We start from the raw sequence: 11,589 nt of genomic DNA on the forward strand, positions 1-11,589 counted from the left end.
AACAAAAATTTTAAATTATCGTCCGTCAGCCAATGGGAGAAAAGAATTTGCACCCAACAAGAAACCATGATGGCCAATGATAACTTCCGGTTTAAATTTTGTATGAAGAAACACCTGACATTTTTTGAAGAATTCCATGTCCATACCGGTTACATATTGAAAATTTTGTAGGTAAAACAACAAATAAGTTAATTTTTAATTGTAACAATGGCATATTGAGTATTTTTGTCATTTACCTACTGAGTGAAGGCTTGTCGAAAACCCAAGTTTTAATCGTTTTATTTCCTTCTTGGGAAGCATGCATGGTCCTTGACATCACCTCTAAAAGAACTAACACAACACTTTTACATAGTGTTATAGTTTCCGTAGACGTTACGCCAATTCATTACTGTTAAAAAAAATTTAAAAGCTTCGAACCGGCATTATTGTCATTGGAAACCCCACTGGAAGCCTCTAAATTATAACATGAAAGTGGTATTTTGGATCAGGAATTTTCTATGTAGTTGCTTTTTTTTTTTAAAGAGACGTGACAAGATAGTGCATAACCTTGTATGAGCTTAATGCAAGCTGTAAAATTATGCAAATCTAGTTTAAATATCTTTAAGAATAGACGACATTCGATGTGTGCACTTTTCCGTAAATTTCTTATGTTTAATACATGCTCATGAGCTATGTTCGTGCTCAGAGTATAACTGATTGTTCGATGATGTTGTTTATGTCTATTAATCTGGTTAACTGGTGTAACTCATTAAAAAAAAAAAACAACTTGAGATTAGTTTATTTTTATTTCTGTAAACATGGTAAAAAACAAAAACAAAAAAAATATGCGTATGTGTCTAATAGAATGTGTGTAATAGACATCTTCAAAATGTGTGTATTTGTAACAGCCACTATGTTCCGTCAGTTACTTTGTTCCGGCGGAACTTTTCAACTAGTTATTTCGTTCCGATGGAACTTTCCAACTAGTTGTTTTATTCCGAGTGCAGTCGAAAAGTTCCGGAAAAAAGTAGCCTAACCCTAACCAAACCCTAACCCTAACAAAGAGGAACTTTGTGACTAGTTGATAGGTTCCGTTTGACTTTTGTGGTTAGTATCTTTGTTCCCCTTAGAAAAGGTTCAAAGATAATATGTTGCGCTTTTACTTTGCATCAATTCTCCAAATGGAAAGTTTTTGACGGGTTGATAAGTTCCGTTAGAACTTTTGGGCTAGTTTGTTAGTTCCCGTTTTGACTTATTTGCCAAAGAGGAACTTTGTGGCTAGTTGATAAGTTCCTTTTGACTTTTGTAATCAGTATCTTGGTTTCCCTTTGAAAGGTTCAAATATAATATGTTGCGCTTTTACTTTGCATCAATTCTCCAAATGGAACTTTCTGCCTGGTTGATAAGTTCCGTTGGAACTTTTGGGCTAGTTTGTTAGTTCCGGTTTTGACTAATTTTGCAAAAAGGAACTTTCTAACTAGTTGATATGTTCCGTTGGAACTTTTCAACTAGTCACTTTGTTCAGGTGGAACTTTTAAACCAGAGGAAGAACAAAGTAACTAGTTAATAAGTTGCTCCGGAACTTTTCGGCTAGTTAGTTCTTTCCGCCCGGAACTTTCCAACGTCGGAACAAAAGAACATTTACATATTTTCATGTACATTTTCACAATGTATATGTTATTATGTCATAGTAAGGATTAATTGTTCATTGACATCATTTACGCAGATTAACCTTGAGCCTGAGCATGTTTAGTCAATCTGTGTAACTCATTCATAAAAAAGAACTTGAAATTGGTCTATATCCTTTCTATTTACAGAATCTGGGTCCATTCGCCCTGATTCGCGTTCGCCCTAATACCTGTTCGCCCTGGGTCCGTTCGCCCTAATTCCTGTTCGCACTGAGTCCTTTCAGCCCAAATCACATTAATTCTTACAGACAGTTTGACAGGAAGCTATCATGCTCAGAGATGCAAACAGTTTTTTTTTTCTGTCAGACATTGGGGCCTTCAGGGTAGTAAGTTTTGCCAGACCCATCAAATTTTTGCCAGACCTATATTTTCACTCAAAAATAAAATGAGACGCTTTTGAATAATTAATTTTTATTATACGACCGCAAAAAAATTTTGTGGTCGTATATTGGTATGACGTTGGCGTCGTTGGCGTCGTCGTCCGAAGACACATTGGTTTTCGCACTCTAACTTTAGTTTAAGTGAATGGATCTTTTTTGAAATTTGACCATAAGGTTAAATACCACAAAAGGAAGGTTGGGATTGATTTTTTGGGGGTTATGGTACCAACAGTTAAGGAATTAGGGGCCAAAAAGGGGCCAAAAATAAGCATTTTCTAGTTTCCAGACAATAACTGTGGAACGGTGTATGGATCTCTCTGAGTCTGAAATTATACTACAAGTTTACATACCACAAAGGGATGGTTAGGATTTGCTTTGGGGGGTTATGGCTCAAACTGTTTAGGAATTAGGGGCAAAAAAGGGGGAAAAACAAGGTTGTCCTGGTTAATGGACAAATACTTTAATACAAAACATAATTTAAAGCAGTGTAAGGGAGATAAATCAAATACATCATTGAAATTATCTCCCTTACACTGCTTTTAAATTATGTATTAAGTAAAGGTTAATGAACAATAAAGATAATTTAAAACAGTGTAAGGGAGGTAATCCAAATACAACGTTTTGGTTACTTCCCTTACACTGCTTTTAAATTATGTTTAAAGAAATGCATATTTATAAAGGAAGACCAGTAAAAATATCTGCAAATGTTGCATCTTTTTTTTTTACAAAAAAATCCATATGAAAGATTTGACACTATATTTTTAATTCTATTATAAAATAGATTAAGTTAGCACTATGGTAAATTTAAATGGGTAATTATGGTTGCAAACTCCATTGGAAATTTGAATTGAGATTATGACCATATCTTGAGGGAAAGAATTTTTTGGGGAAAAAAAGGGGGGGGGGGATAAAAAGAAATTGTGGGGGGTCAATTTTTTCTCATTTCAGATTTCAGAAATTAAAAAGAATTATTCTTCAAATATTATTTTTTTTCAAATTTCAAGAAGTAATCTTTAATTGCACAGTATGGCGCATTAGATTTGTAAAATCTTTGATCACATTTATTTATTTGTTATGCCGAATCTAACAGTGTATTTAGATTTTTAATTTTGGGTCCAGTTTTCAAATTGGTCTACATTAAGGTCCAAAGGGTCCAAAATTAAACTTTGTTTGATTTTAGCAAAAATTCAATATATGAGGTTCTTTGATATGCTGAATCTAAACATGTATTTATATTTTTGATTTTTGGCCCAGTTTTCAAGTTGGTCCAAATTGGGGTCCAAAATTAAACTTTGTTTGATTTCAACAAAAATTGAATATATGGGGTTCTTTGATGTGCTGAATCTAACCATGTATTTAGATTTTTTATTTGTGGACCCCGTTATCAAATTGGTTCATATTGAGGTCAAAAGGGTCCAAAATTAAACTTTGTTTGATTTCATCTAAAATTGAATTATTAGGGTTCTTTGATATTCCAAATCTAACCGTGTATTTAGATTTTTAATTTTGGGTCCTGTTTTTATTTAAATTGGTCTACATTAAGGTCCAAAGGGTCAAAAATTAAACTTAGTTTGATTTTAACAAAAATTGAATTCTTGGGGTTCTTTGATATGCTGAATCTAAACATGTGTTTAGATTTTTGATTATGGGCCCAGTTTTCAAGTTTGTCCAAGTTGGAGTCCAAAATTAAACTTTTTTTTATTTCAACAAAAATTGAATATATGGGGTTCTTTGATATGCTGAATCTAACCATGAATTTAGATTTTTTATTTGTGGGCCCCGCTATCAAATTGGTTCATATTGAGGTCAAAAGGGTCCAAAATTAAACTTTGTTTGATTTCATCAAAAATTGAATTATTGGGGTTCTTTGATATTCCAAATCTAACCGTGTATTTAGATTTTTAATTTTAAGTTCCGTTTTTTAAATTGGTCTACATAAAGGTCCAAAGGGTCCAAAATTAAACTTAGTTTGATTTTAGCAAAAATTGAATTCTTGGGGTTCTTTGATATGCTGAATCTAAACATGTGTTTAGATTTTTATACGGCCGCAAAAATTAAAAATTTTTTGGTCATATATTGGTATGACGTTGGCGTGGTCGTCGTCCGGCTTCGTCGTCGTCGTCTGGCGTCGTCCGAAGACACATTGGTTTTCGCACTCTAACTTTAGTTTAAGTGAATGGATCTCCATGAAATTTTACCATAAGGTTCAATACCACGAAAGGAAGGTTGGGATTGATTTTGGGGGTTATGGTACCAACAGTTAAGGAATTAGGGGCCAAAAAGGGGCCAAAAATAAGCATTTTTGTAACTTCCAGACAATAACTTGTGTGTAAGTGTATGGATCTCTCTGACATTGTACCACAAGGTTCCATATCACAAAGGAAAGGCTGTAATTGATTTTGGGGGTAATTGCCTCAAAATTTTAGGAATTAGGGGCCAAAAAAGGGACAAAAAACAAGCATTTTTCTAGTTTCATGACAATAACTTGTGTGTAAGTGTTTGGATATTTCTGAAATTGTACTACAAGGTTCCATATCACACAGGGAAAACTGGAATTGAGTTTGGGGGTAATTGCCCGAAACGTTTAGGAATTGGGGGCCAAAAAGGGGCCAAAAATAAGCATTTTTCTAGTTTCCAGACAATAACTTGTGTTCAAGTGTATGGATCTCTCTGAAATTGTACTGCAAGGTACCATACCACAAAGGGAAGGCTGGGATTGATTTTGGGGGTGATGAATCATAAGGGGGTTCAAAAAATTTGGGGGGGGATTTTTTTTTTTCTTTTTTTCCTTTTTTTTTTCTTTTAAAATTTTCCATTTTAAGTTGGTTATTTCTGATTAATATTTAAAAGCAAATAATAATGATATGATAGGAGATACACACCAAACAGGATGTGTAAATTATTATCTAATAAGTATTGTGCAATAGCAAGAAATTTTCAATTGCACAGTATTGCACAATAGCAAGAAATCTTCAATTGCACAGTATTGCGCAATAGCAAGAAATCTTCAATTGCACAGTATTGCGCAATAGCAAGAAATATCCAATAGCACAATATTGCGCAATAGCAAGAAATTGTCAATTGTACAGTATTGCGCAATAGCAAGAAATATTCAATTGCACAGTATTGTGCAAAAGAAGATACTTCGTATAAATTGCTTATTTCTTGATCAATTTCAATGGGGTTTTATTCTTGAATTCTTGGGGTTCTTTAATATGCTGAATCTAACCGTGTATTAAGTTTTTGGATTTTGGGCCCCGTTTTTAAATTGGTCCACATTGAGGTCCAAAGGGTCCAAAATTTAACTTTGTTTGATTTCATCAAAAATTGAATTATTGGGGTTCTTTGATATGCTGAATCTAACCTGTATTTAGATTCTTAATTTTTGGTTCCGTTTTCAAATTGGTCTACATTAAGGTCCAAAGGGTCCAAAATTAAACTTAGTTTGATTTTAACAAAAATTGAATTTTTAGCGTTCTTTGATATGCTGAATCTAAACATGTATTTAGATTTTTGATTATGGGCCCAGTTTTCAAGTTGGTCCAAATCGGGGTCCATTAAACTTTGTTTGATTTCAACAAAAATTGAATATATGGGGTTCTTTGATATGCTGAATCTAACCATGTATTTAGATTTTTGATTTTTGGGCCCCGTTATCAACTTTGTCCACATTGAGGTCAAAAGGGTCCAAAATTTAACTTTGTTTGATTTCATCAAAAATTGAATTATTGGGGTTCTTTGATATGCCGAATCTAACCGTGTATTTAGATTCTTAAATTTTGGTTCCGTTTTCAAATTGGTCTACATTAAGGTCCAAAGGGTCCAAAATTAAACTTAGTTTGATTTTAACAAAAATTGAATTTTTAGGGTTCTTTGATATGCTGAATCTAAACATGTATTTAGATTTTTGATTATGGGCCCAGTTTTCAAGTTGGTCCAAATCGGGGTCCAAAATTAAACTTTGTTTGATTTCATCAAAAATTGAATTCTTTGGGTTCTTTGATATGCTGAATCTAACCATGTATTTAGATTTTGGATATTGGACCATAATAGGTGAATGTCCAATTTAAAATTTTTAAGTTCTTAGACCACATTCATTCTGTGTCAGAAACCTATGCTGTGTCAAATATTTAATCACAATCCAAATTCAGAGCTGTATCAAGCTTGAATGTTGTGTCCATACTTGCCCCAACTGTTCAGGGTTCGACCTCTGCGGTCGTATCAAGCTGCGCCCTGCGGAGCATTTTATTGATTATGGGCCCAGTTTTCAAGTTTGTCCAAGTTGGGGTCCAAAATTAAACTTTGTTTGATTTTAACAAAAATTGGATATATGGGGTTGTTTGATATGCTGAATCTAACCATGTATTTTGATTTTGGACATTGGACCATAATAGGTAAATTAAAAAAATTCAAGTTCTTAGACTACATTTTTTCTGTGTAAGAAACCTATGCTGTGTCAAATATTTAATAACAATCCAAATTCAGAGCTGTTTCAAGCTTGAATGTTGTGTCCATATTTGCCCCAACTGTTCAGGGTTCGACCTCTGCGGTCGTATCAAGCTGCGCCCCAGCGAAGCATTTTATTTTGTTATATATTATTGTAATCTGTGATTCATATTCATAAACATTGTAGTTTATTCAATACATTTATACATACATGATGACCCAAGAGTTATTCCTCACAGGAGTACTTTGACACAAGATAATCTAATTGTTCTTACGCCAATAATTGGCATAAGAACAATAAGATCAAAAACAAAGACAGTAGCAAGCTACATTTGTACGTCAAAACGAATAAATATGTTCATACATTAACTAAAATGAAGAAAAAAAAACACTCTTAGAAAACAAAAATGATACTTGTTTTTGTTTAATTTTATAATTTACTTAAAGTTAAATCTGGTCATTACGACATTAGTTGTCCCTTAATAGAACTTTTGGTTTTCAGTGCTTTTCAACTACATAATTGATTTGGCCATCTATTGTTCCAACTGTTCATGCACCACTGCATGATGTGTCATATGGAGACGAAACTCGTTTTTATACGACCGCAAAAATTGAAAATTTTTTGGTCGTATATTGGTATGACGTTGGCGTCGTCGTCGTCGTCGTCGTCGTCGTCGTCGTCTGGCGTCGTCCGGCGTCGTCCGAAGACACATTGGTTTTCGCACTCTAACTTTAGTTTAAGTGAATGGATCTCCATGAAATTTTACCATAAGGTTCAATACCACGAAAGGAAGGTGGGGATTGATTTTGGGGGTTATGGTACCAACAGTTAAGGAATTAGGGGCCAAAAAGGGGCCAAAAATAAGCATTTTTGTAACTTCCAGACAATAACTTGTGTGTAAGTGTATGGATCTCTCTGACATTGTACCACAAGGTTCCATATCACAAAGGGAAGGCTGTAATTGATTTTGGGGGTAATTGCCTCAAAATTTTAGGAATTAGGGGCCAAAAAAGGGGCAAAAAACAAGCATTTTTCTAGTTTCATGACAATAACTTGTGTGTAAGTGTTTGGATATTTCTGAAATTGTACTACAAGGTTCCATATCACAAAGGGAAAGCTGGAATTGAGTTTGGGGGTAATTGCCCGAAACGTTTAGGAATTGGGGGCCAAAAAGGGGCCAAAAATAAGCATTTTTCTAGTTTCCAGACAATAACTTGTGTTCAAGTGTATGGATCTCTCTGAAATTGTACTGCAAGGTACCATACCACAAAGGGAAGGCTGGGATTGAGTTTGGGGGTGATGAATCATAAGGGGGTTCAAAAAATTTGGGGGGGGATTTTTTTTTTTCTTTTTTTTTCTTTTTTTCCTTTTTTTTTTCTTTTAAAATTTTCCATTTTAAGGTAGATGGGGTGTCTAAATTATAATCCATAGAATTTTTTAATAATTTGCCAAAATGTAGTTTATATCAAGCTTTTTAAAAAAAAATGATAAAAAGAATGGGTCACGGGGCTTATTTTCACGCTACAGGTTGTTCAAAATTAACAGATTTTGTATAGATTATGCATGGAAAATCCAATTTTCTGCCATAAAACGAAAACTACACCATAGAATTTTGAGATAAAATATGAGAAGATAGCTTTAATAGTATGCTTTCAGATAAGAAGAAGAAAAAATGGGGTCACCGGACCCGTTTTCTTGCTACATAATAAAATAGGTAAATTCCTAACACATTCTATTGTAAAAGTACCTTTATCTGAATTATCTGCCCTTACATTTGAGTTGCCTCCCCTTATGTGGCAAAGTTGGACAAAATTGAATCAAACAAAAGTTTTCTGTTTTTTTGTAAAATACAACCATAAATATGATAAAACACGTCATTTTTATACGACCGCAAAAATTAAAAATTTTTTGGTCGTATATTGGTATGACGTTGGCGTTGTCGTCGTCCGGCGGCGTCGTCGTCGTCGTCGTCGTCGTCCGGCGTCGTCCAGCGTCGTCCGAAGACACATTGGTTTTCGCACTCTAACTTTAGTTTAAGTGAATGGATCTCCATGAAATTTTACCATAAGGTTCAATACCACGAAAGGAAGGTTGGGATTGATTTTGGGGGTTATGGTACCAACAGTTAAGGATTTAGGGGCCAAAAAGGGGCCAAAAATAAGCATTTTTGTAACTTCCAGACAATAACTTGTGTGTAAGTGTATGGATCTCTCTGACATTGTACCACAAGGTTCCATATCACAAAGGGAAGGCTGTAATTGATTTTGGGGGTAATTGCCTCAAAATTTTAGGAATTAGGGGCCAAAAAAGGGGCAAAAAACAAGCATTTTTCTATTTTCATGACAATAACTTGTGTGTAAGTAATTGGATATTTCTGAAATTGTACTACAAGGTTCCATATCACAAAGGGAAAGCTGGAATTGAGTTTGGGGGTAATTGCCTGAAACATTTAGGATTTGGGGGCCAAAAAGGGGCCAAAAATAAGCATTTTTCTAGTTTCCAGACAATAACTTGTGTTCAAGTGTATGGATCTCTCTGAAATTGTACTGCAAGGTACCATACCACAAAGGGAAGGCTGAGATTGAGTTTGGGGGAAATGAATCATAAGGGGGTTCAAAAAATTTGGGGGGGGGGGGGTTTATTCTTTTATTTTTCTTTTTTTCCTTTTTTTTTTCTTTTAAAATTTTCCATTTTAAGTTGGTTATTTCTGATTTATATTTAAAAGCAAATAATAATGATATGGTAGGAGATACACACCAAACAGGATGTGTAAATTATTATATAATAAGTATTGTGCAATAGCAAGAAATTTTCAATTGCACAGTATTGCACAATAGCAAGAAATCTTCAATTGCACAGTATTGCGCAATAGCAAGAAATCTTCAATTGCACAGTATTGCGCAATAGCAAGAAATATCCAATAGCACAATATTGCGCAATAGCAAGAAATTGTCAATTGTACAGTATTGCGCAATAGCAAGAAATATTCAATTGCACAGTATTGTGCAAAAGAAGATACTTCGTATAAATTGCTTATTTCTTGATCAATTTCAATGGGGTTTTATTCTTGAATTCTTGGGGTTCTTTAATATGCTGAATCTAACCGTGTATTAAGTTTTTGGATTTTGGGCCCCGTTTTTAAATTGGTCCACATTGAGGTCCAAAGGGTCCAAAATTTAACTTTGTTTGATTTCATCAAAAATTGAATTATTGGGGTTCTTTGATATGCCGAATCTAACTGTGTATTTAGATTCTTAATTTTTGGTTCTGTTTTCAAATTGGTCTACATAAAGGTCCAAAGGGTCCAAAATTAAACTTAGTTTGATTTCAACAAAAATTGAATATATGGGGTTCTTTGATATGCTGAATCTAACCATGTATTTAGATTTTTGATTATGGGCCCAGTTTTCAAGTTGGTCCAAATAGGGGTCCAAAATTAAACTTTGTTTGATTTCAACAAAAATTGAATATATGGGGTTCTTTGATATGGTGAATCTAACCATGTATTTAGATTTTTTATTATGGGCCCCGTTATCATTTTTGTCCACATTGAGATCAAAAGGGTCCAAAATTAAACTTTGTTTGATTTCATCAAAAATTGAATTTTTGGGGTTCTTTGATATGCTGAATCTAACCATGTATTTAGATTTTGGATATTGGACCATAATAGGTGAATGTCCAATTTAAAATTTTTAAGTTCTTAGACCACATTCATTTTGTGTCAGAAACCTATGCTGTGTCAAATATTTAATCACAATCCAAATTCAGAGCTGTATCAAGCTTGAATGTTGTGTCCATACTTGCCCCAACAGTTTAGGGTTCGACCTCTGCGGTCGTATCAAGCTGCGCCCTGCGGAGCATTTTATCTACATTGAAATGAAAATTCTTACACATGAATTACCTACTACTCTCAAAATTTGCACATTCTATTAAAGATCTAGACCGATTGTTTTCAGGTATTACAAAATCCAAGATGGAGGAAGACACCCTATCTACCTTAAGCTGGTTATTTCTGATTAATATTTAAAAGCAAATAATAATGATATGGTAGGAGATACACACCAAACAGGATGTGTAAATTATTATATAATAAGTATTGTGCAATAGCAAGAAATTTTCAATTGCACAGTATTGCACAATTGCAAGAAATCTTCAATTGCACAGTATTGCGCAATAGCAAGAAATCTTCAATTGCACAGTATTGCGCAATAGCAAGAAATATCCAATAGCACAATATTGCGCAATAGCAAGAAATTGTCAATTGTACAGTATTGCACAATAGCAAGAAATATTCAATTGCACAGTATTGTGCAAAAGAAGATACTTCGTATAAATTGCTTATTTCTTGATCAATTTCAATGGGGTTTTATTCTTGAATTCTTGGGGTTCTTTAATATGCTGAATCTAACCGTGTATTAAGTTTTTGGATTTTGGGCCCCGTTTTTAAATTGGTCCACATTGAGGTCCAAAGGGTCAAAAATTTAACTTTGTTTGATTTCATCAAAAATTGAATTATTGGGGTTCTTTGATATGCCGAATCTAACCGTGTATTTAGATTCTTAATATTTGGTTCCGTTTTCAAATTGGTCTACATTAAGGTCAAAAGGGTCCAAAATTAAACTTAGTTTGATTTTAACAAAAATTGAAGTTTTAGGGTACTTTGATATGCTGAATCTAAACATGTATTTAGATTATTGATTATGGGCCCAGTTTTCAAGTTGGTCCAAATCGGGGTCCAAAATTAAACTTTGTTTGATTTCAACAAAAATTGAATATATGGGGTTCTTTGATATGCTGAATCTAACCATGTATTTAGATTTTTGATTTTTGGGCCCCGTTATCAACTTTGTCCACATTGAGGTCAAAAGGGTCCAAAATTAAACTTTGTTTGATTTCATCAAAAATTGAATTCTTGGGGTTCTTTGATATGCTGAATCTAATTATGTATGTAGATTTTTTATTTGTGGACCCGCTATCAAATTGGTTCATATTGAGGTCAAAAGGGTCCAAAATTAAACTTTGTTTGATTTCATCAAAAATTGAATTATTGGGGTTCTTTGATATGCCAAATCTAACCGTGTATTTAGATTTTTAA

General features: G+C 33.7%; 1 protein-coding gene across 3 annotated transcripts in view; it reads left to right on the forward strand.

Annotated features, from left to right (window-relative positions):
- Window positions 1–56: 56 nt before the first annotated feature.
- Window positions 57–11,589, forward strand: part of LOC127715626 (nuclear factor related to kappa-B-binding protein-like) — a 50,851-nt gene continuing 39,318 nt past the window's right edge. For 2 of the 3 annotated variants that reach the window (XM_052221728.1, XM_052221730.1), the window contains exon 1: window positions 57–171. The gene's annotated coding sequence lies outside the window, so the exon portion shown is untranslated. The remainder of the gene's footprint in view (window positions 172–11,589) is intronic. The other variant, XM_052221729.1, reaches the window with a different exon arrangement.

The sequence above is a fragment of the Mytilus californianus genome, unplaced genomic scaffold, assembly GCF_021869535.1.
Source record: "Mytilus californianus isolate M0D057914Y unplaced genomic scaffold, xbMytCali1.0.p SCAF_9, whole genome shotgun sequence".
Classification (NCBI taxonomy): Eukaryota; Metazoa; Mollusca; class Bivalvia; order Mytilida; family Mytilidae; genus Mytilus; species Mytilus californianus.